Below are 25482 nucleotides of genomic sequence, written 5' to 3' on the forward strand. Positions count from 1 at the left end.
ACAAATGTGTTGGGCTTAACCTCCAGGATGGACTTCCTTTGTCATTTGAGATACAGGGCTGTCATCTGAAGGGCATTATCTGAGGTGTGGGGTGGAATCAGAGGGCTTCAGAGGAGAACAGTTGAATTATTTGCTATACTGACTCACCATTTTCCGCAATGTGCTTCATTTTATTGTTTTCTTTATATGCCGACTCTAAAAATGATTAACAGGCCTTCAGAAGAAAAAAAAATCTCTCAGCAGTCTCCAGAGTAAGATTTCCAACCTTCTCTTACGAATCACCTTCAGACAGAAATTCAGCAGGGGAACATTTCTCTACCTATGCACTGCTAGACAAAAACTAGTATCTTGAATTTCCCCTCTTCTCACACCTCTCAAAAGCACAAACTCTTCCAGAAAAGTAAAGTGGCAAAGATGGACTGCTGATTATAGAATTCATCCTGTTAGCACTTTGCTGTTTGGGCAGCAGTCTGTAAATGAGATAGTCTAATTGTGATATGAGCCTTTTGACATAAGCTTGGCTGATTCCAGTAGTATTCCTTTAGGAATTTTAAGATAACCCCCTAGCTCTATTACCGCCTTTTTGTAAAAGGCAATTGCAGAATCCACTTAAAGCTTTCCCATCCATCAACCCCTGCTAATACATTGTATCAAAACGGAACACTATTGGCATCCTTGATGGGTTTCTTTGGGCTGATGCCAATGACTACAGAAGTAATGGAACAGTCTGTCAACTGTTCAAGGTGATTCAGGGCAAGACAGATCACTGAGGACAGGTTAGGTGTGCAGCATGACAACTTACTCTCCCTGCAAGATTCTTCCTAAATGAGAATTCTCGGCATCATTTCATGATTCATGATAAGTGCCCAGAGCAACATCATTCCGGCATAAATCTAACAGCTCATTCCCAGCTTTTCCACTTGCATGAAAGAGCAAGGATGTGTGTGCTGGCAACTGCAATGCAGTCTGAAATCCTTATCTCTGCCCCTCTGCCAGCAACAAAAGGGCATTTGCCTGACAAGATTTACTGAGATTAACTCTATTAGCAATAAGCAGCTCCAGCCACTGGCCTTAATCCAAAGAGGCATATGCAGGCCAAGTTGTATGACCCACAGGGTAGCATTTATTGTTTCTATTGACATGTCCTCCAGGGTACAGCTGGGCTGAAAGTTTTTTCCATTGGTCTGGCAGCAGCCTGGAGAATCAGGTGGCCATCTGAATTTTTAAAATAAACCGCATCTTGTTATTCCAGCTAGCCACTGAGCAGTTAATACAGCCAGAGATTTTTCTTCTTTAGCTTGTTAAAATGCTTCTGTGTTGTGCATTACTTTAAATAAGGGCTAAGGTCAACACCTGCACTACACATTTAAAACTTATGGCTTCCCCTAAAGAATTCTGGGAGCTGTTGTTTCCTGGGGGCACTGGAAACTGTAGCTCTGTCAGATGTAAACTACAGTTCCCAAGATTCTTTGGAGGAAACAATGCACTTTAAACATATGGTGTGGATGTGGCCAAAATCATATCCGCTGATGATGATTTCTATATTGCATTGTATTTGTAAGAAAACAATCTCATAGTGGTTTACAACACATCAAATAAAACCACCCAGAATAAAACATTACTGAAGAAAGTCAAGTATAAAGTATACTTTCAAAGCAATGTAATCAATGGGAAACTAAAATATAATATTAAATATTTCAAAATAAAACATTACAAAGGAGGCTCACTGCACATTTAATGTAGCATTCAAAAAAATCTTAAACATTTTAAAAGACATTACTAAAGGGAGTCAAGTAAAAAAATGCAAATTTTAAAAAGCATAATTAGCAAGAGAATGAAATGTTATTGTAAGCATAGTGCATTGCTGCTGCTGCTGCTGCTGCTGCTGCTGCTGCTGCTGCTGCTGGTAATCCTTCCAATGATAGTTCATGGTGGACAGCAGCTGTGGAAGCACAGGCTCCGTGACCTGGATCTGCACTAAGAGTTAGCCAAGATTGTCTCGGGCCTCTTCAGCAGCCTTAGCTTCTGTACCTAGAGTCAGTCAGGGGCCTGCCTTCCCAGGCTAGGTGGGAAAGGGCCAGCAAGGGAGGGAGCAGGTCTTCCAGGTCTCACAGCCAAGATGCTAAGTGTCAGACTGCTATAGTAAAACCCACAAAGTTAAGGGGTCACAGAACAAACAAGGGATGCCTTTACCTTTATGGCTAAATGAATACTATGAAGGAAAGTAATATTAGAAACTGCTTTAAGATTTCATTATAATCAAGCAGTATATAACCTCTATGAAATAAATAAATGTTGTGAAATATTGCCATGCACAGGCCAAGCCTGGAACAGGTCCCAGGTTTTGAAACGAAATATCTGCTTCCAGGTACCATATTTTTTGCTCCATAACACTCACTTTTTTCCTCCTAGAAAGTAAGGGGAAATGTCTGTGCGTGTTATGGAGCGAATGCCTACGGATGGCGGGGGGATCTGCTGCAGTCGTGAGCAGAGGATCCATGGTTCCTCTTCCTTCCCTCCTCCGTGGCTCGCTTTGAAACAGCAAAGCGGGAGAAGAGCTGCTGAGTGGGGAGGAGAGAGGGACAGAGAGCCTGCTTGCTTTAAAGGAGCAAAGCGGGAGGGGAGAGGAGCTGTCCGGTTGGCTTCTTTAAAGCAAGCAGGCTCTCTGTCCCTCTCTCCTCCCCACTCAGCTGGCTAAATAGCAGCAAAGTTTTTCAGCTTGCTAAGCCAGGGAGGTGGGAGAGAAGCAGAGCCTGCTTGCTTTAAAGGAGCAAAGCGGGAGAGGAGAGGAGCCTTCTCCTCTTATACCCCTTGCCTGCATTATTAGCAGCATCCTTCTCCACCCACCCCACCCGTGTTCCTTCTCCCCTTAAACCCCTCTCCTACATTATTAGCAGCACCCTTCTCCACACACCCCACGCGTGCTCCTTGTCCCTTGAGTGCTTTTCCTTCCCTCCCCACTTAAAATGTGGTTACAAAGCATGGATCCACATGGATCCTCAGGTTTTTTGCATTGGGCTACCCCAAACTCACCGTCAGATCACATGTCTGTGGCCACAGCATGAACCACAAAAATAATACATCCACTGTTTCATTTAGAATATTTTTTTTCTTGCTTTCCTCCTCTAAAAACTATGTGCGTGTTATGGTCGGGTGCGTGTTATAGAGCGAAAAATACGGGTATGTGTTGGAATAGATGCTATTTATTGGGTAGGGCGATGGATGCCTCAAAATTTGTCCATGGTCAGAACTGCAGTTGATTGGACAGACTTCCACACAACTGTTATTTTTCCCAAGCATGGCTTCCAGATTCAGAGTGACCCCGAAAAACAAACCATTAACTGAAAGCAAGACTAGTTATGCCAGAAAAATGATAGTGAGTGCAACAGTGGATCTGTTTGAATGCTTACTTTTCCCATCCCTTTGTTGAAGTGATGAGGAATCAGCCTTCCGTTCAGCAACTTTTAGAAAATGAAATCCTAACCCTGCTGCTGATTTATTCAGGGCCGTTTGTCAGGCATTGACTGTGCCCTCTCCAACTCATTTGTAATAGAGCTTTCCCTGACCATTTTTGCTTCCTGTTCATACTCCGCTAGCACCTTCCATCTCCATTCCAGGCAGTGATGCTGTCAGGACAGGACTATGGGACAGAAGTCCAGGGGTCCCCAATGCAGCTTGGCTGGCTTACTATGTTAGGGCATGTTGAATTTTTCAACTTTCAGATTCCCAAAATAAGGGGTTCTGAGAAGTTGTAACCTGACTTGGGAATTCCAAAGATATTTTGTTTAAATTGACATAATTTAGTTTTGCTTGGTAAGTAAAATATGTTTGAAATTACACAGAAATAATTAAAACTTATTGCAAAGTACTTGCAGTTATATTATATATTAATATTTATTTAGTATCAAATTCAGAATCTAAAATTAAAATTCTTTGGTTTTCCGAAAGTAGTTTATGTGCCTCTTCTTTGGGCGTAGACTTACCATGATAAATGTTGTCCAGTCATAAAAATAATAGCAGATTTGAGTTCTTCACACTCAAAAAAGTATTTTTAAGACTGCTCACTGAAGAAATTTGCAAAAAAATAAGTTTTACTCCCTAGAGTGACATGCCCTATTACTATATATTGAAGTAAGTGAAATAATGCATATCATAATCTATAGAGGGGGCCCTTTTAGATCATTAAGTGAATATTAAGTGTACTTAAGTACAGTAATGCACATTACCATCTTAGTAGCAGCCCCACCCTGCAAGGCCATTAAGTCCGGATTCTAAAATTATCTAACTGCACCTCTAGCTCCAAGCTTCAGGGTAAAAGGGTTTGAGCAGAGAGCCTATCGTCCCTTTCCCCCTTCAGCTGATGCAGGCTATGCTTGGCTCCAACCTTTCTGCCTCAGCAACTTCTCTAAAAAGCCTAATCCAAATGCCGACTTAGCAGGGCTCTCAGGTTTACTGTACATCAACACCCCTGTGTTCTGCCACCTAGGGAGCCAATTTCTGCAGTTTCACGGAAGAGAAAAACATCACACACATTATGCAACTGTAATCAAAGCCAAAAACAGCATAATATTTGAGTATTTAGATCTGACAAACTCCACTCAGCATCAGCAAAGGCAGTCGTCGTCTGAGACAATGGCTGGGGTTAGGGTCAGTCTGCCTCCAGCAGCGATGCTAGTAAAAAAACCCAGTTGTGTGCAAGGTCAGGAACCTTTTTGCCAAGGCACAAACCCAGATAAAAAGACTCTGGAGGAACATCCTCTGCTCAGAAAGAACAGGCCAAGTTGCAGAAATAGGCACTGCTTTGGATTTGGTCACGTCCATCCAGTAGGGCAGCCAGCCTGCTTCTCTCCATATACATCCATTAAAGAGGAGAGAGGCTTGAGATCCCCCAAACCCAGAGTAGTTCTGTCTGAAAGCACCAAGAGGGTCAAAATAGCTTTTGAACTCTTTTCTTTTCTTTCTGTTAGCAACTTTTTTGGCATAGGCAGGAGCAAAAAAACCTCATTCAGGTTCCGTTTAAGTTCTGATTACATTGGTGACTGCAGAGCATCAGGAGATGTACTCCCCGTTTGTGTTTTTTTTAAAGTCTCAGTGGCATAGTGTCCCAAAGGCCAGTGAACTTCGATTTGTACCACTGTAATTTTGTGTTCCACTTCACTAGTCCAAAATGTGAGTGTAGTTTGGCATATAGTTGGAGAACTAGTGTAGCGGTAGGGGCTAAAAGAATGAGCTATGAATTAGGAATATTGGTATTGCCAGAAACTCACTAGGGCTGCATTCACGCAGCAGTTCATTCCGTCTCTCTAACTTTTAATTTCCGTATTATATGTGATCTTTCATTTGATGTAAAAGCCACTTTTAGAAATCTAAAGGAATCTTGTGGCAGCTAAGCACTCATTTCCATGTTTAACAGTTCCAGAAGTAATCCAATTATAACAACATGGCTTTTACGTTGTGTGAAAGCTCCAATATAATGCAGAAATTTACAATTAGGGAAATGTCAGGGAAATGGAAGAAATTGCCATGTGAATGCAGCCTATAGCAGTGTCTGCCAATGTGGTACTGGCACACACCAATATGCCTACCAGTACCTCCTAAGATACCCATGCAAAGTCTGAGTAGGTATTCCCTCAAAAACCCACAATGCATTAGAGACTGCTTGCTCTTCTTGCTCATTCATGTTTGCACTAGCTCAGCCACTCCTACAATGAACACCCCCAACATGCCATAGCTGTCAACTTTTCCCTTTTCTTGCGAGGAATCCTATTCGGAATAAGGGAAATTCCCTTTAAAAAAGGGAAACTTTGACAGCTATGCAACATGCCCATATTTCACTGAATGCCAGGATTAAGCACCCTCCCTGATGTTGTGAACAGAGGAGAAGTACAAAGAGCTTCTCTCAGTGATTGAGTACAGAGACTGCTTATGCCAGCCTTTCTCCCAAATCAATGATTGTGGGGTGGGGAGATATACCTGCACCATTTTGTGGTTCTGTCTGATTTTGTGCTCCTTTAGATGTGGCAGCCATTTTGTGTTATGCTATGCCCCCCACAGCAGTCATTTTGTGACTGACACCAAGAACACTCAAAATTCCAAATCATGATTCTATGTGACTCAAAATAACTGGTGACCCCTGTTCCCTTTCAGATTCCGTCCTCCCCTCCCCCCATCTGCAACATGGGGGAAATAATACCGATTAACCATACAGGGGTGCTGGAGGAATTACATGTAGATAGTGTGTGTGAAGTGCTTTGAACACTTGAAAGAGCTGCACAATAATAATATCAATTTACCTCAGATAACTTTTAGATTCCTAAAGTCTACTAAGGAAAGTGAAGATAATAGGAATATATGAATATACGTGTCTGCATATCTGCAATGCCAGCATAACATCCCTACAAAGCCAGCATAGTATAGTGCTTTATGGTGCTGCATTAACAATGCAGCCCATATATATACTATTTCATCCCATTTGTGGTACAGTACTTTAAAAAACTAGGTCAGAAGAACTAATGCTGCAAGTGCCCTGGCAAAACAGCTCCCAGAATCAAAATATTAACATCAATTTCCGACTCAAGGACAAGGCAAAAGCATGTAACCTGGAGATTGTACTGGAACAGCTAACAGCATTGCTATGCCAACAGCTGCCCTCACCCCTGTGGGACTCTAGCTGCATGTAAGGTCATTAGCACTACATTTGCAGGGGCAAAAAGAGACAGGCTATATCCAACCCTATATGGCATTGCATGGGCCTTTGGGGCTTCTTAGTGATTGGGACAAATCCTGTCATTAGGCAGAATGAGGTGATTGCCTCAGGTGGAAGTCACTGGGGAGCAGTGGTGGAAGCCTGCTGGCTTACCCTTCTGTTTTAAGGCAGAGCTATGTGTATCACATGGCCTGTTCTGCACACTCATAACTAGCCTGCTGACCTCAGTCATAATCGAGGGCATGGCCCCATTATGAGAATTGAAATAAGATTCAACTGCTAAGCCCAGTTAGCTTCTGAACATGGAATGGTGGCACACATCATCTTGTCCTTTACCACAAGCAGAAAAATGGTTTGGGCCAGCCCTCTTAGTAGTGTGAGGTTGAATATAAAAGACCAGATGGAGAGATTTAAGAATTAAAACACAGCAGGACTGAACTCTGTGCTGTATGAAGGTGCAACATCCAAAATTAGCAACTGAAATAATAAAGGGGGACTTGGTTACCTATATTGTGCTCCCTTACCCCTGCTGAAACAATACTGGAATGTTTCACTGCACTGATGTGTAACTGTTTTCGTTAGAAAGATCTACATGGCAGAAGAGGAATAAGATTGTCAAAGAATTCACTCATTTTTTGTTCACAGCTAAAAGAGAACAGGAACAGCTCCCCCACTCCATTCCATGCTCCTGACCACCACATAAAATTAGAAAAGATTTTGTCAGATTTCTAGTAATCTCCACCCTGCTGGACAACGTTCCTATGTCCATCTCAGGCCTGTCATCGGCTTGTCTTAGCAGCATTCCTTAGCAGGTGGCAGCTATTTCAGCTCTGGGGAAGGGAGAGGGGTAGGGAGGGAATACTGTCTATTTTCTGGTGCTGACAAAAAAAACTTTTATGCTAGCAATGGATCTCGAGCAGCAACTGCCATTATGGTGGCCAGGACAGCTGCTCCTGAGTAATGCTGAAGAAGCTTTCATCCTAACTTGAAGTGGACGAAGGCTGCAGCAAACATAAACCAATAATGTAGGATTAAATGGCCCTGACCTACAACCTGGTATGCTGTTTGAGCCAGAAATAAAACTGTTTACATAGCAACCAACATAATAGCAACAGCTAGGTAGGTGAGGCAAATCTTTCCTTTTCCCCACAGTTACTCCAGTTTGTTTCTTGAAGGCTAGCTTGTTTACATTTGGTTTGGGTAGGGCTGTGTGTACTTTGCATTTTTTTAAAAAAAAGACTCCTTGTGGGAAAGTTGGGGCTAAACAGGCATTTTCACCTTCTTAGACCTTGTGTCCCCAAGACAGTTCCCCAGGCCACTTCAAAACATCTCTGGTGTAGTTCAGACCAATCATCAACAGACTAAGAGAGAACTCATGGCTCAAACCCATTGAGACCTAATAAAAAAGTATTCACCTTCTCTTTGGGGCATGACTCAATTAAGATCTTGCAAGACACTGAGAACACTGGCTTGTGAAGAACCAGTTAGAAACATCTATATGATCATAGCTTAAGTTCTGGGCCCATGGACCAATGAGTGCTGGGTAAGGCATGAACAATGTCATACACCTGAACTGCATCACCACATCAGCAAGCCCATTGAATTCTAAGCATGTTCAGTGGCCAGAGAATGCTGAGTGTATCTTCTGGGAGTAGGAATGAAATGGGAGTATCATAGAAGATGATGTGGCTGGCATTCTTTACACTGCTACATTTTGCTGCATGCCCCACTTTCTACTTATTAACACAGCATAATCTACAACATGCACAATATGTGTAATTTTATAAATTGGGAGTCTGGCACTATGAAATAGCAGATGGAAAATCCTCACACCTCTCAAAATTCTGTGCCAAGAAAAGCTGAGGATGATGGTGAATTGGAATATAGATGCAAGGGACCCAAAGGGTAATCCAGCCCATCTCCCTGCAATTCAGGAATCTCAACTAGATCATACATGACAGATGGCTGTCCAACCTATGCTTTAAAACTTTCAAGGAAGGGGAGTCCATTGGCTGTCATGGGAGTGCATTCCACTATTGAACAGCTTGTACTATCAGAAAGTTCTTCCTGCTGTTTAGTCGGAATTTCCTTTCTCAGAACTTGAATCTATTGGTTTGAGTCCTACCCTCTGGAGCAGGAGAAAATAAGCTTGCTGCATCCTCAGTGTGACAGCTCTTTAGATATTGAAGATGCCTATCATATCTTCTCTAAATCTCCTATTTATAAGGTCAAACATACCCAGTTCCCTCAACCATTCCTCATAAGGCTTGGTTTCCAGACCCATTATCATCTTGGTCACCCCCCATCAAACATTCTAGCTGGGCAATATCCTTCCTAAATTGAGGCACCCAGAGCTGGACAGTATTCTAGGTATGCTCTGACTCAGGCAGAATAGAGCAGTACTATTCACTTGATCTGGACACTATACTTGTGTTGTTGCACACTAGAATAGCATTAGCTTTTTCTTTGCTGCATCACATTGTTGACTCAGTTTCTACTGAACATACTGATGAACAATGAGAGCCTACAAAGCAAATTGACTCCCCCACCCACCACCCCTCTTGATGGGAAATCCTATTTAGCACAATTTTTGGATTCCGAGATTTCACCAGATACTGCTAACAATGTAACAAGACTCTTAGAAACCACAAGGACCTTTTATAGCTCTGATTTAAAAACAATCACAATCAAACTCCCAGGGTTCTGGATTCTGCATCCAATTCCATCAAACCTTAATCTAAAACCACCAGTCATTCCAAGGGCACTTAAAAACAAGTTCTCATGTGAACTTCCTTAGGGAGAGCATTACGCAGCCACCACCAAAAAGATTGGTTTGAAGATCTGTTTCTTTAATAGTGAAATTGCTTTAAGAGTTCATGGAGCAAGGCTTACACAAGCTGAATGTCCCCGTTTCAAGCTAACAACTGGATCTAATTATCTGCACTATTCTGCTGCTCAGTGCTTTGCTCAGTTAACCATTAAGCAGGGCACAGATTTTACCTTTAAGTAGTACTCACAGAATGAAGAAATTGAGAAACACAGAGATTCATTAGTTGATTAGGGAATTAATCTCAAACAATTCAAATACAGCATGACAACCACCTCGTCCACTTCACAGCTAACAGCTAGCATCTGAACTGATATTCATACAACAAAAATATGCAACCTTCTGGTTTTAATTCAAATTTTAAAAATTTACCTTAAGCAACCAGGTTGTAATAACAATAATAAAAAACCCACTTTGATTCTAAGACTCCACTTGTCAAAAATTCTTTTCTGACATACAGAACAAAAATGTTAAAGAACCTTTGGGGAAATATAACCAGTTTAGCAGCCGTGGTAGGTAGAATTAGTACTGTTAGATCAGAATTTAGCCAGCCCTCCTTAGTAAATATGTGACTTGGGAGTTTTGTTCTCTGGCAAATGTGAATCAAAGGCTATTTTTTCAAAGCTGATGTTCTTGTAACTTTCTGTCCCATGGAGCTGTGTCAGCAGGTCATGCTTGAACCCAGCTCTACCCTTTGGTTGCTAGAAACAGAGTAGGGAAATGGAAACATTTGTGAATAAGCATATCATCACAGGGAGAAAAGTATGGACACACACACCCAATCCATTGGTATTGTGCTATTTCACCAATTGGTCTCATCTGTCTCACACCGAGAGGAATGAAGGACTTGGAGCCATGCACTGCTTGCATTGGAATGACCCCAGTCACATTAAATTGGATCTCCATGGCAGCTTAACTCTCTACAATTGTCACTGCCAAAAACATGAAACACCACCAGCTGGCTGAGCGATGAATACTGCCACTATTCAATCCTTCCTTTCTCTGACGCTTCTAAAGCAAATAGGACTCTGTCTTTTTTATGTCTCATACACAATAAAACCAAGAAATCTGCTTTAATCTTAATCATTTTGACACCCAAGGTGTCATCTGAAATAAAGCTCAGCTGCTACCTAGAATGCATGTAATTCCGATTCTATAGGACACTAAACACATGTGATCATATGAAAAGCAATGACATAATATTCTGCCTTCACTTCTACACCCCTAGGGATGAAATTAAAGAAACACACACTGGAACTGGAACTGGCCCTGGACACAGATGTTTCTCATCCATAAAACACCCAACCTGGGCCTATTAAATTTATACAGGATTTATCATAATCTAGACAATAAAGTGGCTTAAAAATGCATTTATAAATAGCATATAATAAAAAAGTACAAGCTTGGCTGGAGCTGGAAGGCGTTGGCATACATATGCCCTTTCTTAATAAACTGGCATAAAGAATATGGGTGTTTTCTTCAGTGCATGCACTAAATTAGCAAATTCAATTTGAGCATGCCTTTTTGCAGAAATATACAAGAAAAACCACCCTTCCCAGATCTGACTCAGCTCTTTCGTCTCTCCCTCATGCAGAATGTTCCTGTGTGCACATTCTCTGATAAAAACATTGACTCTCTGAAGATACTGCAAATACTACGTCAGAAGAAAGTTAAAGGGAAAATAGATTACTTTTCCTTCTTTCTCCTTTTGCAAAATTAACTGCCTCTGGTGGTCATGGGGCAGCAATACAAAGTATTGAACAGCTATGCCTTGAGCCCTGAAAATCTTAACTCGCATCCTCTGACTCCAGAAAATCTCACCCGGCAGTACTAACCTTAAAAAAAAATAAAAATCTAGCTTCACAATATACAGAAATTAAATGCATGTTCTCAGTTAAAGAAATTCTCAGAATATAAAGTCTGTTCAAAATTCCAGGTTTCTTTCTGAGCTCATGCCAAAATACATAGACATCCTCTTATTGCTGAATCTTGTATAAAACATGTATGGTTGAGAGACATTGGGCCTCATGAATCTCAATCTGTTTAACTGAAGTGACCTGACTTGGTAATAGGTCACATACTCTGCATACAGAGATTTTCAGACTCAATTCCAGACATCTCCAAGTAGGGCTAGGAGTCTCCCCTGACACTGGAGAACTGATGGCGGTCACTGTATTGTAGGCAGTACCTCTGGTCTGACTCACTGCAAGGCATCTTCCTTCTTTCCTGTGTGCTGTTAAACTCTCTGTCAAGGCACCTTGGGGATTCTGGTTCTGTAAATGAGCTAAGCATTTTTAAAAGGGAATTCTTGGGACTGTTGCAGAACTGCAGTTCCCAGGTTCCTTAGGGGCTAACGGAATACCATACGGAATCACACATCACTAAATCCGAACACTTTAAGCAAGCGTTCTACTGCTTTGCAACAGCAGGAGTAGGTGCCTAACTAACTGATGCCTCGCTACATCAAACTACTCCTACCCCTCCAGCATTCCAATGAGTGTTTGCAAGGGTAAACACATGTTTGGGAAGCCTTCTAGGGTGGGGAAGCAGTTTGAGGAGGCAGAGGCATTGATGGAGGGGCAGAGCTGAGCCTTCTGTCTTTTACATTGGGCCCCAAATCTCCTGCCCCTTCCCTTCTCTTTTTTTAAAGTTAAAAACACCAACAACAATAATTTGCTTACAGGGTGGCTGGGCGCTCTGCAAAGTACAGTGCTGGTGAGATCCCAGCCACACATTATTTTAGAATTGCCCAAAGGCATTTATAAATATAAATTAGCATATATACAGTTGCTGTATCTTGGCACCATAGCCCTGTGCCCTGAGTCCTTTAAATACCTAGCAACACCCAAGTGCGGGTGCCAATTCAGAGTGATGGAGCAGAACGCAGGGGAAGAGTTAAACATACAACCCTTTTGCTGCCACTTCTTTTCCAGTGTCTGGATTTTGGGAAGTCAGCATCTGTGGGGCAGATGTTTGTTACAGCTGCTGCCAAACTCAATTGTGGAGAAAGCCAGTTTTAATTTTTCTCTCTCTCAGAATTCCCTTTGCTGATGGATGTTTCTAAAAGAACACATTGACTGTTACAGCTCTCCTTAAGATTTTCATTTTTTTAAAAAAAGAAAGCAAAATAAATAAAACGAAGGCACAGTGTCATTGCTTCCTTGTTCACCTCCTAGTTACTCAGCAACCGATTCAAACGCAACTCTAAAGTTCTTAGGTGTGGAAGGCCACAAGGCTCTTGCCAACAGAAATAATCAAGGCCTGAGATGAGCCCACATTTCTTGACACACTGAGGGCTGTTATGACCCAGATGGGGGTAGACTCAGCTGGGAAATGCCTTGAGCTGAGCGCATGCTGTGCCTGCTTCCTCAGTCGAGCTGGTTGCTATTGCTAGCATAGCTGTAACTACACCAGAGCTCAAGTGTACACTTATTTATAATGCTGACAGAGAGAAGAACTTTCTTGAGGATGTGATGACACCTCATTATAGATAATGTGCCAGCTAAATGGCTTAGCACTTGACCCTCTTCCTTCCCCCCCCAAATATTTTGACTGAAGAGATCCTAAGCACTTGAGACTTCTTTGACCAGCTGCCTCCCCCACACTTACAATGTGGCAATTAGTCTTGGGAGAAACATCCCATTTGAAGAAAAAGGACCTTTCTCCCCTAAGATTGATCATTGAGGCCGGCATTGAAGTTGAGAAGGTGAGGCTATGGGTTGGATCCAAATGCATCCCACAGGGCCAAAGCTTACCCACCCATGAGCTAAATCTGACCATTCGTCCATGTAATCCAGAACAGTCTACTGTGACTGGTAGCAGCTCAGGTAAGCGTTCTCTCCTAGCTCTGCTGCTTGGAAATAATCCTTCAACTATATCCCAGTAAAGATACCAAAGACAAAACTGACAAATATATGTATAAGACACTTTGCTATGAAGGGCTTAAAGGTAAAGGTAAAGGTACCCCTGCCCGTACAGGCCAGTCTTGACAGACTCTAGGGTTGTGCGCTCATCTCACTCTAGAGAGTTTTAAATATATTTCAGTCATTTCTATCCTGATTTGGTACACCAAAATGTACTCAAGGTAACTCCCAATAAAACAAATACATATTAGACAATGGAATAGGGATTAAATCAAGACAAATTGAATATACTTTTGTTATAAAGATGTGCTCACCCAGAATAGTTTTAATTGGTGTTTTGTACAAAAGATCTCTTTGCAGCAGGAGTACATTGAAAATCCTTTTGAATGGTCAGAGAAGCAACACTGGGGAACAAAAGGTACCTCTTCCTGGAAGTATCCATGCTCCCAGTTTTCTGCATTAGCATCAAGTGAATTTGAATAAATACCGTAGATACCACCAGTGATTTTCTTCTAGAAAAAAGGTGCCGGTACTGCGTACCCTTGAGTACCCTGATGAAAAAAAGCACTGGATACCACAATGAGCCCAATACATTGCCTGTATGGGGCCTTTTACCATAACCATATAGAATTAGTAAAAGCACATGATCCCTCCTAAAACATTCTGAGTAGCTGTACCCATTGTGTTACTACAATGGCAAAGGGATGCATTCTTCAAAATTTAGCAATGGAATGTATGATTAGCTCCAATTCCCACATGAATTTTTGGAAGTCCATACTAGAGTTGCTGGAAAATACAGGAAAATGTGTTTTATAGTAGCTCTATGTGCCCAATTTTTCAATAGAAACAGAATTAACCCACTCTTCATATATGCCAGTACCAAGGCAGGAAGCATAAGCAAGTCATGCTTCCTCTTCCATGCTTCTCAAATCATATGAGATGGTGAGAGCTTCATAGCTTTCACCATAGGACACATGCATAGATACAAGAGCACCTTATCCATCTCCCCATAATCCTACCTTCACCCTGGAAGCACAGGGTAGTATTCATTAAAATCCTACTCGGAATAGAACTACTGAAATTAATGAACCTAAATTATTCCAATAGATCTACTCTGAGCAGGATTAGTGTTGACTACCATTCATAGAAAGAGGGAATGCAATTTAGTTGCATAGCTAGTTTTACCACTTCCAAACAATGTGCATCACTGCTTGCCTGTTCGTTTGTATTTTGTATTTTTCAGATAATGTTAGACTTGTGTAAACTTCTATAGGTGAGGGAGTTTCTGTTTGGGAGTAGAGATTTTGCTCAAGGGGGCATAGTGTTCTTCTACAAAACATTGTTTTACTCACCAAACTTAATCAATGCTTGGCTGCATATGATGCTGAGAGACATCAGCTCTAAAGAAATAATGGCTTCAGGAAGCTGGCAGAGATTGTCAGAGAATGAATACCTTTGCCATTAATGTGCCAGAGAAATCACTCTAGGCTAAATGCTGAAGGGAATCTGGCTTGATCCTCCTTGTCGTGGACCACAAACACACATGCTCTTGTCCTATGAGGACATAACAACACATTGGAGCGAAATCAACTGCCTCCAGCCTATCATTTCTCACTACAAGTGAATGAGATCTCCTGTTGTAACCTGACTTGACCATATTTCTGCCAACCGTAGCCTAATCTAAACTGTACTTTGGTTGAGCGATAATCCACACAAACTCATTATTGGGCTGTGTGATAGGCACACAAGAGTAATCTGGCACATTGCTCTTTTCAAGACAGGGTGGGGTTATCAAGAGGGCAATGCAATGTCATTAACAGCAGCTGAGCAGCAGGAAAAAAGTAGTGTGCCTCAAAAATTAAACTCTCTTGTTGGCTGAAATGTACTGAAAATCTGATGGCAGTTTGTAAATTAGCATTAGGCATCGTAAAGCAGCACAAATAGAGACTGAGAGAAATTAGCAGGTTAAGGCTGCAAATCCTAAACACACTTTCTAGACAGCTGGACATAGCCAACCACACATTGGCAATGTTTGTGGGGAGCTCTGCAGGAGTGGGCACTGGAAGCATACAACAACATGAAGCAGAGAACCCGGTCAGAATGAGACATAGTATCAGGAAATTCCTTCTTGCAGTTTAGGATTCTCATTTGACGTTAGGTTCATGTACAGTGGTGCCTCGCAAGACGAAATTAATTCGTTCCGCAAGTCTTTTCGTCTTGCGAGTTTTTCGTCTTGCGAAGCACGGTTTCCCATAGGAATGCATTAAAAATCAATTAATGCGTTCCTATGGAAACCGCCTTCAGACCAGGTCCGGGGACAGTCTGTCCCCCGACCTCTTCTGAAGGCCGGTGGGGGGCGAAAGTCTTTGCTCCCCCCCCCACCTGCCTTCCCGGGACAGCGGAGACTTCTCCGCTGTCCCGGGGCGGTCTTAAAATGCTGGCGGGCGGCAGCGAAGCGTTCGCTGCTGTCCCCCAGCATTTTAAAAGCCCCTGGGACAGCGGAGACTTCCCGGGGCGATTTTAAAATGCTGGCGGGCAGCAGCGCTGCCGCCCGCCAGCATTTTAAGATCACCCCAGACAGCGGAGAAGTCCTCCGCTATCCCGGGGTTTTTAAAATGCTGGTGGGCGGCAGCGAAGGCTTCGCGGGCAGCAGTGCTGCCGCCCGCCAGCATTTTAAGATCACCCCAGACAGCGGAGACTTCTCCGCTCCTGGGGCGATTTTAAAATGCTGGTGGGCGGCAGCGAAGGCTTCGCGGGCAGCAGCGCTGCCGCCCGCCAGCATTTTAAAATCGCCCCAGGAGCGGAGAAGTCTCCGCTGTCTGGGGTGATCTTAAAATGCTGGCGGGCGGCAGCGCTGCTGCCCGCGAAGCCTTCGCTGCCGCCCACCAGCATTTTAAAAACCCCGGGATAGCGGAGGACTTCTCCGCTGTCTGGGGTGATCTTAAAATGCTGGCGGGCGGCAGCGCTGCTGCCCGCGAAGCCTTCGCTGCCGCCCACCAGCATTTTAAAAACCCCGGGATAGCGGAGGACTTCTCCGCTGTCTGGGGTGATCTTAAAATGCTGGCGGGCGGCAGCGCTGCTGCCCGTCAGCATTTTAAAATCGCCCCGGGACAGTGGAGGAATTATCCGCTGTCCCGGGGCGATTTAAAAGCCCCCGGGAAGGCAGGCAGGGGGGACAAAGACTTTCGCCCCCCACCGGCCTTCAAAAGAGGTCCTGGACCTCTTCTGAAGGCGGGCGGGGGGCAAAAGTCTTTGCTCCCCCGCCGCCTGCCTTCAAAAGCCATCCGGGATAGCGGGAAGCGCTTCCCTGCTATCCCGGACTGCTTTTAAAATGCTGGCGGTGGGGAGCAAAGCCTTTCGGCCCCCGCCGGCCTTCCTGGACCTCTTCTGAAGGCCGGAGGGGGGGGAAGGCTTTGCTCCCCACCGCTAGCATTTAAAAGAGGTCCCCGGAGATTTCCCTATGGGCTTTCTTCTTGCGAAGCAAGCCCATAGGGAAATTCGTTTTGCGAAGCGCCTCCAAAACGGAAAACCCTTTCGTCTAGCGGGTTTTTCGTCTTGCGAGGCGTTCGTCTTGCGGGGCACCACTGTACTTTCAGCTTCTACCCTTTGCTAGAGACAGTTTACACCTTTGCCTGGCCTATATGGAAAATCCCTTGCTCTCGAAAATGATAATGTGGTTTAGTCTCCCTTAGTACGAGGTCTACATCTGGATGCATCACTGCCTCTTGGCCAAGATACAGTCAGCTGGCTCCATCCTGGCCCATGAACCTAATCTTGCTCGTACTTGATTGATGCTCCAGTTTTATGCAAAAGTCACTTTGAATATTTAATTTCAAAAATTTCTTGAACTGGCATCTATTCATTCATTATCACCATCACTGTTGGCCTTATCCTTATTATTATGGGGCATTATTTTGCGCACGCTCTCTCCCTTTCTGCAAGTTACACACAAAGGTGTTCAAAAGAGGGTGTATTTACAGACTGTACAAGGAAGCAAAAAAATCAAACAAAGGAGAGGCATTCAAGACTACACCTAGGAAATAATACTTTTGTCAAGTCACTGACTTTCCCCATGATACATCTAATAACTTCAGGCAAGAGCAGATGGACATTAGATCTATCCTTGAGATTAACTGCTCTTGTAATAACAAGAACAATGAAGGGAGATTCCATGCCTATAGCTTTCATTCTCCACTTGCACATGTTAATTATTTTCATGATTAGTGGCAAGTTGATGCAGAACACTCTTGGTGTAAAATTACATCCACAACCTTTCAAATTTGATGACTTTATAGCAAGAATATTGGATACCCAGAGCTCAAATATCTTTCCATTTATGTTATCTGTTATCAACACCATGCATTGATCGAGGATGATTTTTTTCATTCCAGAAATGTAACCAAACATTGCAACAGCATAGCAAGCTGCAAGATCAGAATGCATTACCATTCTAAATTATTCAGGTATCCCTAATGCACCTAGCATTGTTAAAAGCATCCATGAAAAATATTCTGCAAAACCCAAGAGTTGTCAGATGTGCAGTCTAAAAACAAGAGAAACCAAAAGGGAACTGTGATATCTCTCTTACCAGAAGCAACTTTCATATATCCATGATGAGTGACTGGACATCAGAAGCCTCCAGAATCACTCATCTGATTTATACTTTTAAAAAAGAAAGAAAGCCTGTGGCCCAAATATTTATGCACTTTTAAATTCAATTAACAACTGACAGTGAAACTTGGAATTCAATTCTCATCACTATCCCAAAGTAAATAAATACCCAGGCCACCTGCAACTTCAGAGCATAAAGCAGGGACACCCAGAGAGGCTATGACCTCACCCTTCCAACACAGGTCATCTATGACATCAGAGATGCTCATCCAAAGCAGGTTAACCTTCAAGAGAGGTGAGGCAGCCAGAGGACAAAGAGAGGAATGAAGAGTGAGGGGGACAGAAAATAAACAGGAAGTGCTGGACTTTTATGAGATGTGTCATCTGTGAGCATGTCTCCAAAACAGTTCAAACTCAGATCCAGCCAGTCATATATGTAAACAGTTTCATCTCTTTATCACAAAAGGCTCTAACATGGCAAGCGAAGGAATAGGGTCACATGAACCCCTCACGTGTTGAAAGCATCACCCAAGCCATGCATCCAACATTCATGTGAAGGAGATGTGTGCATGCAGGTTTCTCAATGCAAAAGGGAATATAGCCCCTTCACATACCAAACATTTGGAGGGGGTGTGTGGCTCGCAGTCACATCCACCAGGGGATGGAGGTACAGACTCATACAGCACAAACGCATGACCCTCTCAATCATGCTTACAATGTGTGAGGGATTCCCCTGAAGCCTATTACTTTATTCAGTAGTCCATGAAGTGCAAAGCATTATCACGCAGTTTAGTTCAATAAAAAGTTACTCAAGAATCTTAAGACTCAAAAGCCAAGGCCCCTTAAATTTCCACTTCACACTCCAGTGCCTAGCATAAGTGCTTAATACTTCTTTGACATAAAATGACAACCAAAGAAATTGACGCCCAGGTTAGTAGGTGTTAGTAGGTGGCCAAGGGGGTGGCGTTCTCAGGCAGAAGTGAGTGGGGAAGCCCTGTTGTGCTAGTGGAAGTTCCTGCATGGTTTTTTCCAGTAGCAGGACCCATTAGGTGAATCTGTGTTCCCCAGAGACTTAAACCACCATGTGCAAGTTTTATAAAAAAATGAGTCATGGGCCTATATCCCAAGTCTCTTAGAAATGCCATTGGTGGCACCTGAGTCTACCAAGCCTCACAATTATGTTAGAGGGACATGGGAGGGAGGTGCACCACTACAGCTCATAGGCTTTTGTATAGCATTCACTATTTTAATGGCAGGCAACCCTTGCAAATACCATAGTAGATCGGATTGCTAAGTTTGACATTTCTTTTCACAAACACTGTGCATTTTAATTTCTTTGAAATTGACCAAGATCCAGCATCACATCTCCAGAGAAAGACTCCCATTTCTGCAAGTTCTGTGAAAATAAGACAACCTATTTCTCCAGACCTACTCTTCCATCTTTCATAAATCTACAGACATAACCTGCAACTTCTGGCTCTTCCACTCCTTTAGCTCTTTGCATTTCATCTAGTCATTATAGTAACTCTCTAATTGCTATTGCTAAAGTTTACTTTATTCCTCTTCCCTCACAATTCCTTTCCTTTTTGCATTGTATGTTTTAGGCTGTACGTTTGAGAGCAGGGACTGTCTGATTTTTATACCATTCTGCAGAGCCTGAACAGTGGAGTGAATAGAGTAGCTAAATAGAGTAGTAAACATAGGAGCACATTCTGTCCTAGGCCCTCCCCTCGAGAGCCTGCAAGCACTGGGCTCTGAATAATGGCCTTTGCACATATCCAAACTGATCCTTCATCAATTTGTCACCGCATGCCTGCTGTAGCAAGGAATGATCAGAGCTCCGATTGATCAGAGGTTGTGTAAATAAATCATTGGGTGAGAGTAATTCACACCAAGAACAAATTTGGGTCAGTATCTGGTTGATGAGTTTATAGTAATCCCTCTTGTGCAACTTTGCACCATCAGACCAAGGAGTCCTCCTTTGCTTTTAATTCTCTTGCACTGCACCTTCACTCCTTATATGTACAGACTTGCATTGCAGAAGTCTGCAGTTGGCTGCGTCTATGTATAGCAAGCAGCAGCAGCAGCTCTCTGAACATTTATTACCTTTGTGTACATTCCATTTAGCCTGATGACAACACTGTGAGAAAATGTTGAGGATGCAGCTGTTTTATTCTGCCCAAAGAATGAGGGGTCATAGATTGCTTTCCCGTCCGCAAAACCATTTTGAGTAACTACATATCTTTTTCCAGAAGAGTAAAAAAAAAAAAAAAATAGATACCCCCACTGTCATAACGTGAACATAAATCTGAATGTATTCATTTTATGGGCCAATACTTTGATGGCTATCCTATTATTTTCTAACAAAATCACTTGCTGGCTTATCAGCCAAAGCCTTCCAATTTAGGTGGGGCAAGGTGGAATTTAAAATGGATATTAGGCAGACTTCTTCCCCTTCTCCACCAATGCATAGCACATACAATATTTTTAAGCCACATAGCACTTATTGAACCAACCACTACTAACCCTGTGATGCAACTCTAACAAGTGATGTGTATTCTGCATTAAGAGAGAGATTTCTGCATCAAGATAAAGCAAACTGCAAGCCCGGAGTACAATTCTGTAATATGCATACATTGCATAAACAAAAGCACTCATTGTAGCTGCCTTTGTGGCATTAACAGTCTATTTTTATTTCTTCACAGAAGTCAGTCCTCCAAGATTGAATCGACTGGTTCACACAAACCCTAAGTTTAACCACAGTCTATCAAACAAACTGTAGCTTGTTTCTCCCAAGTTTGCTTTGTTTTCCTGCAGAGGGCAACCAAGATGATCAATGGTCTAGAAACCAAGCCTTATGAGGAAAGTTTGAGGGAATTGGGTATGTTTAGCCTAGAAAAGAGGAGACAGAGATATATGATAGCCATCTTCAAATATCTAAAGAACTTTCACACTGAGGATGGAGCAAACTGGTTTTCTCCTGCTGTGGAAGGTAGGACTCAAACCAATGGATTCGAATTCCAAGAAAGGAGATTCCAACTAAACACCAGAACTTTCTGACAATAAGAGCTGTTCAATAGTGGGATGGATTCCCACAAGAGGTGGTGGACTCTCCTTCCTTGGACGTTTTGAAGCAGAGGTTGGAGGGCTACCTGTGATGTATGAGCTAGTTGAGATTCTGACATTGCAGGGGATTGTACTAGATGTCCCTTGGGTACCTTCCAACTCTACAATTCTATGAATCTTTTGCCTTGTGCCTTTGTAGTTTGGTGAGTGTCTGGAGCGGGATGGCCAAATAAACCAGGATTAAGGAAGGCTGCTGGGTTCACATGTAACACCAAGTCATAGTTAAAATCAACCAAGGTTTGTAAGCCAACAACATAGCTTCAAATTGTTTTCTTTATTGTCAACAAACCACATACTGTAGTTTGGCAGGGTTTACATATACAATGCTAAACCATGGGAGGAATTCAATGAAGTACTAAGGAGATTGCTCTATCAGCATGAGCATTTCTGCTTGCTATATAAATTATATTTATTCTAGTGGTTCAATAGGAGTCTCTTTCTTGCCCAAGTTGACAAGCCTGTCAGGAACTTGAGAGATGTTCCCTTTCCATCCACTGCCAAGAATGGGAGAAATAAGTCCATCTCTGCCTCCAATGCAAAAAGGGACACTTCCTACACTGGATGGCTCAGGAGAAGGAAAGATCAAAGCTGAACAGAATGATGCGTCCCTACTTCTTCAGGTTCATTACCTGAAGGAGAGCCTTACCAATCAAACATAAGATAAAGAACTGCAATGCAGCAAAGGAGCTCTATCCCCCATGGGATGGAGGACCCTTCTGATATCTATTTCTTTCTACCCCCCCCCCAAAAGAAAATATCTATTTCGAAACACAGGTGCTCTATTTCCCATTTCTACCCAGGAATGTATGTTTGTAAGTACCTTTAAGCATAAAATGGATGCATTTCCTTCAGAGAGGTTACATTGGCTACTTACTGGTAGACTGACTTCATGAAGATTAACTGCTTCTGCACAAAATCTCTTGAGCATATCATCTTGTATTTCGCAGCTGTGAAGGCGGCCTTTTTACAGGCTGTAACTTCAGCTCCAAACTATGCAACTATCTAATTGGGTAACCTACCGTACAGAAGCACAGGCTTGGATTCAAAGAAAATCAATGTTAAGTGATTTGTGCTGGGTTTTCCTTTCCAGTCTAGAGATAAAAAAAGCATGCTGGGTTTCTGTGAGTTATATTTGAAGACTGACAGCAGAAGAATGCTATGGCAAGATTCTAGGATGTCCAGTTCCATAACACTGACTAGAGCTCACGTTCAGCAACCACAGGGTGAAATCATAGCACATTTTCTTTAATGTACAACACTTTCTTTAATGGGTCAAAGAGGACAATACAAACAAACAAACTCAAGAGAACCACAGATGTTGATGGCGGTAAGATGATGGAGAAGGAAGGGTGGACTCAAATTTGAGTGGAGATGTGAAGATCTAGAAACAAAGTTCCAAGGCAGATACATCAGCCCAAGAGTTTAAACATGAAGATTACCTTCTGTAGATGTTTGTATCTATCTACACTATATATGGCAGTGCTTGCAAGATCTATTAGCATCAATGATACTTACAAGCAAGCAATAGTCACAACACTGAGGAATACCAGTAGCTATAAAATGTGATCATGGGAGTAAACGGGACACCTTGGTTGGTGCATGTGTGTCATAAGTGGCTGATAACCTCCCTGACCCATCACTCATGCAGCATAGTAAATTCATTAAAAAGGCATGGTGCTAGGGTGCTAGGTAAAATTTTACTCCTATTCATTTGTTGCTTCATCTACGAACCATCTGAAACAGTGGTTCCCAGCCTTTTTGGTATGTTGCCCCAGAACCCCAAATTTACTGGAATTTGTGGACATGTTTATAGTACCTACGAGGTTATTTAGTTTTGTTTTTGGGAATGTAAGAACACCAAATGTCTGGTTGTAGGTTATTTCTTCACAAGCTACATTTTTTTTTATTGTGAATACATAGCTACATAAGCAGTGTTAGATAAAATGGAAGTATGAGGATTTTAAATAGTTTTATTGATGTTAAGTCCATTTTGGCAAGAATCAGGATGTCAGAGCCTGTATTTTGCCAATGAGTAGGTCGGTGCAGGGTTTGCTGGTTGTCAGACGTAGCTTCAGATCATTACTGATACGTAGCCCGCTACCGTATTTCGTCTTCAGAGCAATCACTGCTGAAAAGCTTGTCTTACAAAGTTATGTGCTACCAAATGGCAGCATCACAGGCATCACTTAATCCGTAAGCTCAGGATACTCAGTGGTAACTGAGCAATTTTGGTAACATGAAGCCAAAAATCTGATAAACACACTTCTGAAAATTTATCTTTGAGGGTCCTATCATATGTCAGTTCAATGAGTTGTTCTTTTAGCACAAACTGTGTGACATCAGCTGCAAATGGGTTTCACACCCACTCAGAATTGTTTTTTCAGCACAAAAGTACTGGACAAATTTTGTCTAAGCAAACGTCATCCGATTAATTAACCCGAGCAGCAGATCAAGCAACACTTCAAGGTGCTCAGATAGGGAGATGTTTTGAATGACTATTTGCTGAAAGCAGCACCTATGCATGAGAGGCAAACTGTAATGGTCACTGCTACGGGATCTGCCACAAGCTGCCAGAGAGTTGTTCCCAAGTGTTATTTGTAAGATTTGAGCCTTTCTGACATTCAGTTGTGTCAACACAACAAAACAGTGTAAGAGATATCATCATACCAGTTAAGAACCAAAAGCAATAATTATTTTGGGTTTACTTCTAAAGCTCACAACCCATTGCACAGGATTTAACTGCAGGTCATGACATGTGTTGGGAAATACTGATTTAGACTACAGGGTATTTCTTACAAAGTAGTGGATGTTGGTTCCCTTTGATGGGTAAGAGCAAATTGTTTTGGTTTCAACTTTTTTCTTTGGAAGTACATACAACCTTTTGCAAAAGAAAACTACTTTTAAAAAGAATACATTAATTACAGTTTTAGGAAATATTTTTCATTCCCACTTAAATAAAGTTAAAAACTGGACATTTCCCAAGTGATCCTTCACAGAGAGATGAATCTATCATGCAGGTCAACATTCACTGCATCGTTCACCTTGTTAAAGACGCAACAACTTTCAAAACTAACTCAAGTATTCTAGACAGATTTTAATATACTGGAAACCTTGCATGGCATTCAATGTAGCACTAACTCCCTCAGTTCCATCAGCACAAGGATTTCTGCTTGCACAATGTAACTTCCACCCTCTCCTTCTCCTGTGTGCCCCTATTCTGAGCAGAAATCTGTTCCCCAACACCCTGGAAGCATTTTGGGGAGGGTGTGGTGTACACACATGGAGGGGGTAGAATTCCGTTGTGCAAGTGAAAATCCTTGAAATTATGGAGATGGATACTGCCCCTTGAGCAGTATTGCATGGAAATGGATGCAGGATGGTAAAGCATGGCACAATAGACAAGAATTGGGAACATTAAATTGTAGTTTCAGCAGTGCATATTTACTAATGAACCTCTTACATAGTTCTAATATTGATAGATGTCTTAGCAGTAAAACTGATTACATCCAAATATTTGCAAACAACATTTTCCATGAGCATTTGACTATTCCAAGGATTTCAGATACTTCTCAGGTTGAAAGAGACAGTACACCATATGACTAGCATCAGTGGAATCTTGTACTAACCTAGGCAAGTGTTCTCACTTATGGTAATTGCATTACGTGGCTGGAATAAATCTTTCCATTGTTTCCTGAGAGGTAACGTTATTAACACTCTCAGGCTAGAGTTCTTTTATAGGACTGAAATTTGTGGAAGACAGACCATACATTAAAAAGTGTATTTTAAATCAGTTATCCCATTTGAAAAGGTAATGTAGTTAATTACCTATGTGATGCTGTTGTTGCTGCTTTAATTTAGGCACAGAGCTCTATCCAACATAGCACATATATTAGTACAGGCAGCCCCCCGTTTGTGTATAATTGAAACCCATTGGAAAAGCCTGCAAACAATCCATTGTGCCCTTTTAGTGACATTTCAGTAATGTCTATATGACGCGTCTGAGTCACTTCCGGGTTCAGTGTGATGTGCATATACACGATCACATGCATATTGGACACACGTAAATGGAGGGCTGCCTGTAGAGAGAAATTTATTTTCATTAACAATCTGCAACATATTCTTAGTCATAGAATCATGTGTTGGTAGAGACCTTGTAGCCTACTGAATCCCTTCTCCTGCTTGATTTAGGAAATCACTAATTTCAGATTTAAAAACTAAATCAAATGTTTGCAAAGTGATTGATTTCCTTTACCAATGGGGCTGGTAGGAGGCCAAACAAGTCTAGAATAAAATTAACAAAAAAGCCACAAAACTTTTTTAGGGAAAGCATGCACTTTATGCTTGACATA

General features: G+C 42.2%; 1 long non-coding RNA gene across 1 annotated transcript; it reads right to left on the reverse strand.

Moving 5' to 3' along the window:
* Nucleotides 1–4546: 4546 nt before the first annotated feature.
* LOC310847666 lies at nt 4547–6015 on the reverse strand. Its single transcript, XR_014565956.1, has 2 exons — nt 5974–6015; nt 4547–4905 (listed from the first exon to the last, which is right to left on the reverse strand). It is a non-coding gene; the product is annotated as an uncharacterized lncRNA (long non-coding RNA).
* Between the last annotated feature and the right edge of the window lie 19467 nt (nt 6016–25482).

This window comes from Podarcis gaigeae (genome assembly GCF_964106915.1).
Source record: "Podarcis gaigeae genome assembly, chromosome: 6".
NCBI lineage: Eukaryota > Metazoa > Chordata > Lepidosauria > Squamata > Lacertidae > Podarcis > Podarcis gaigeae.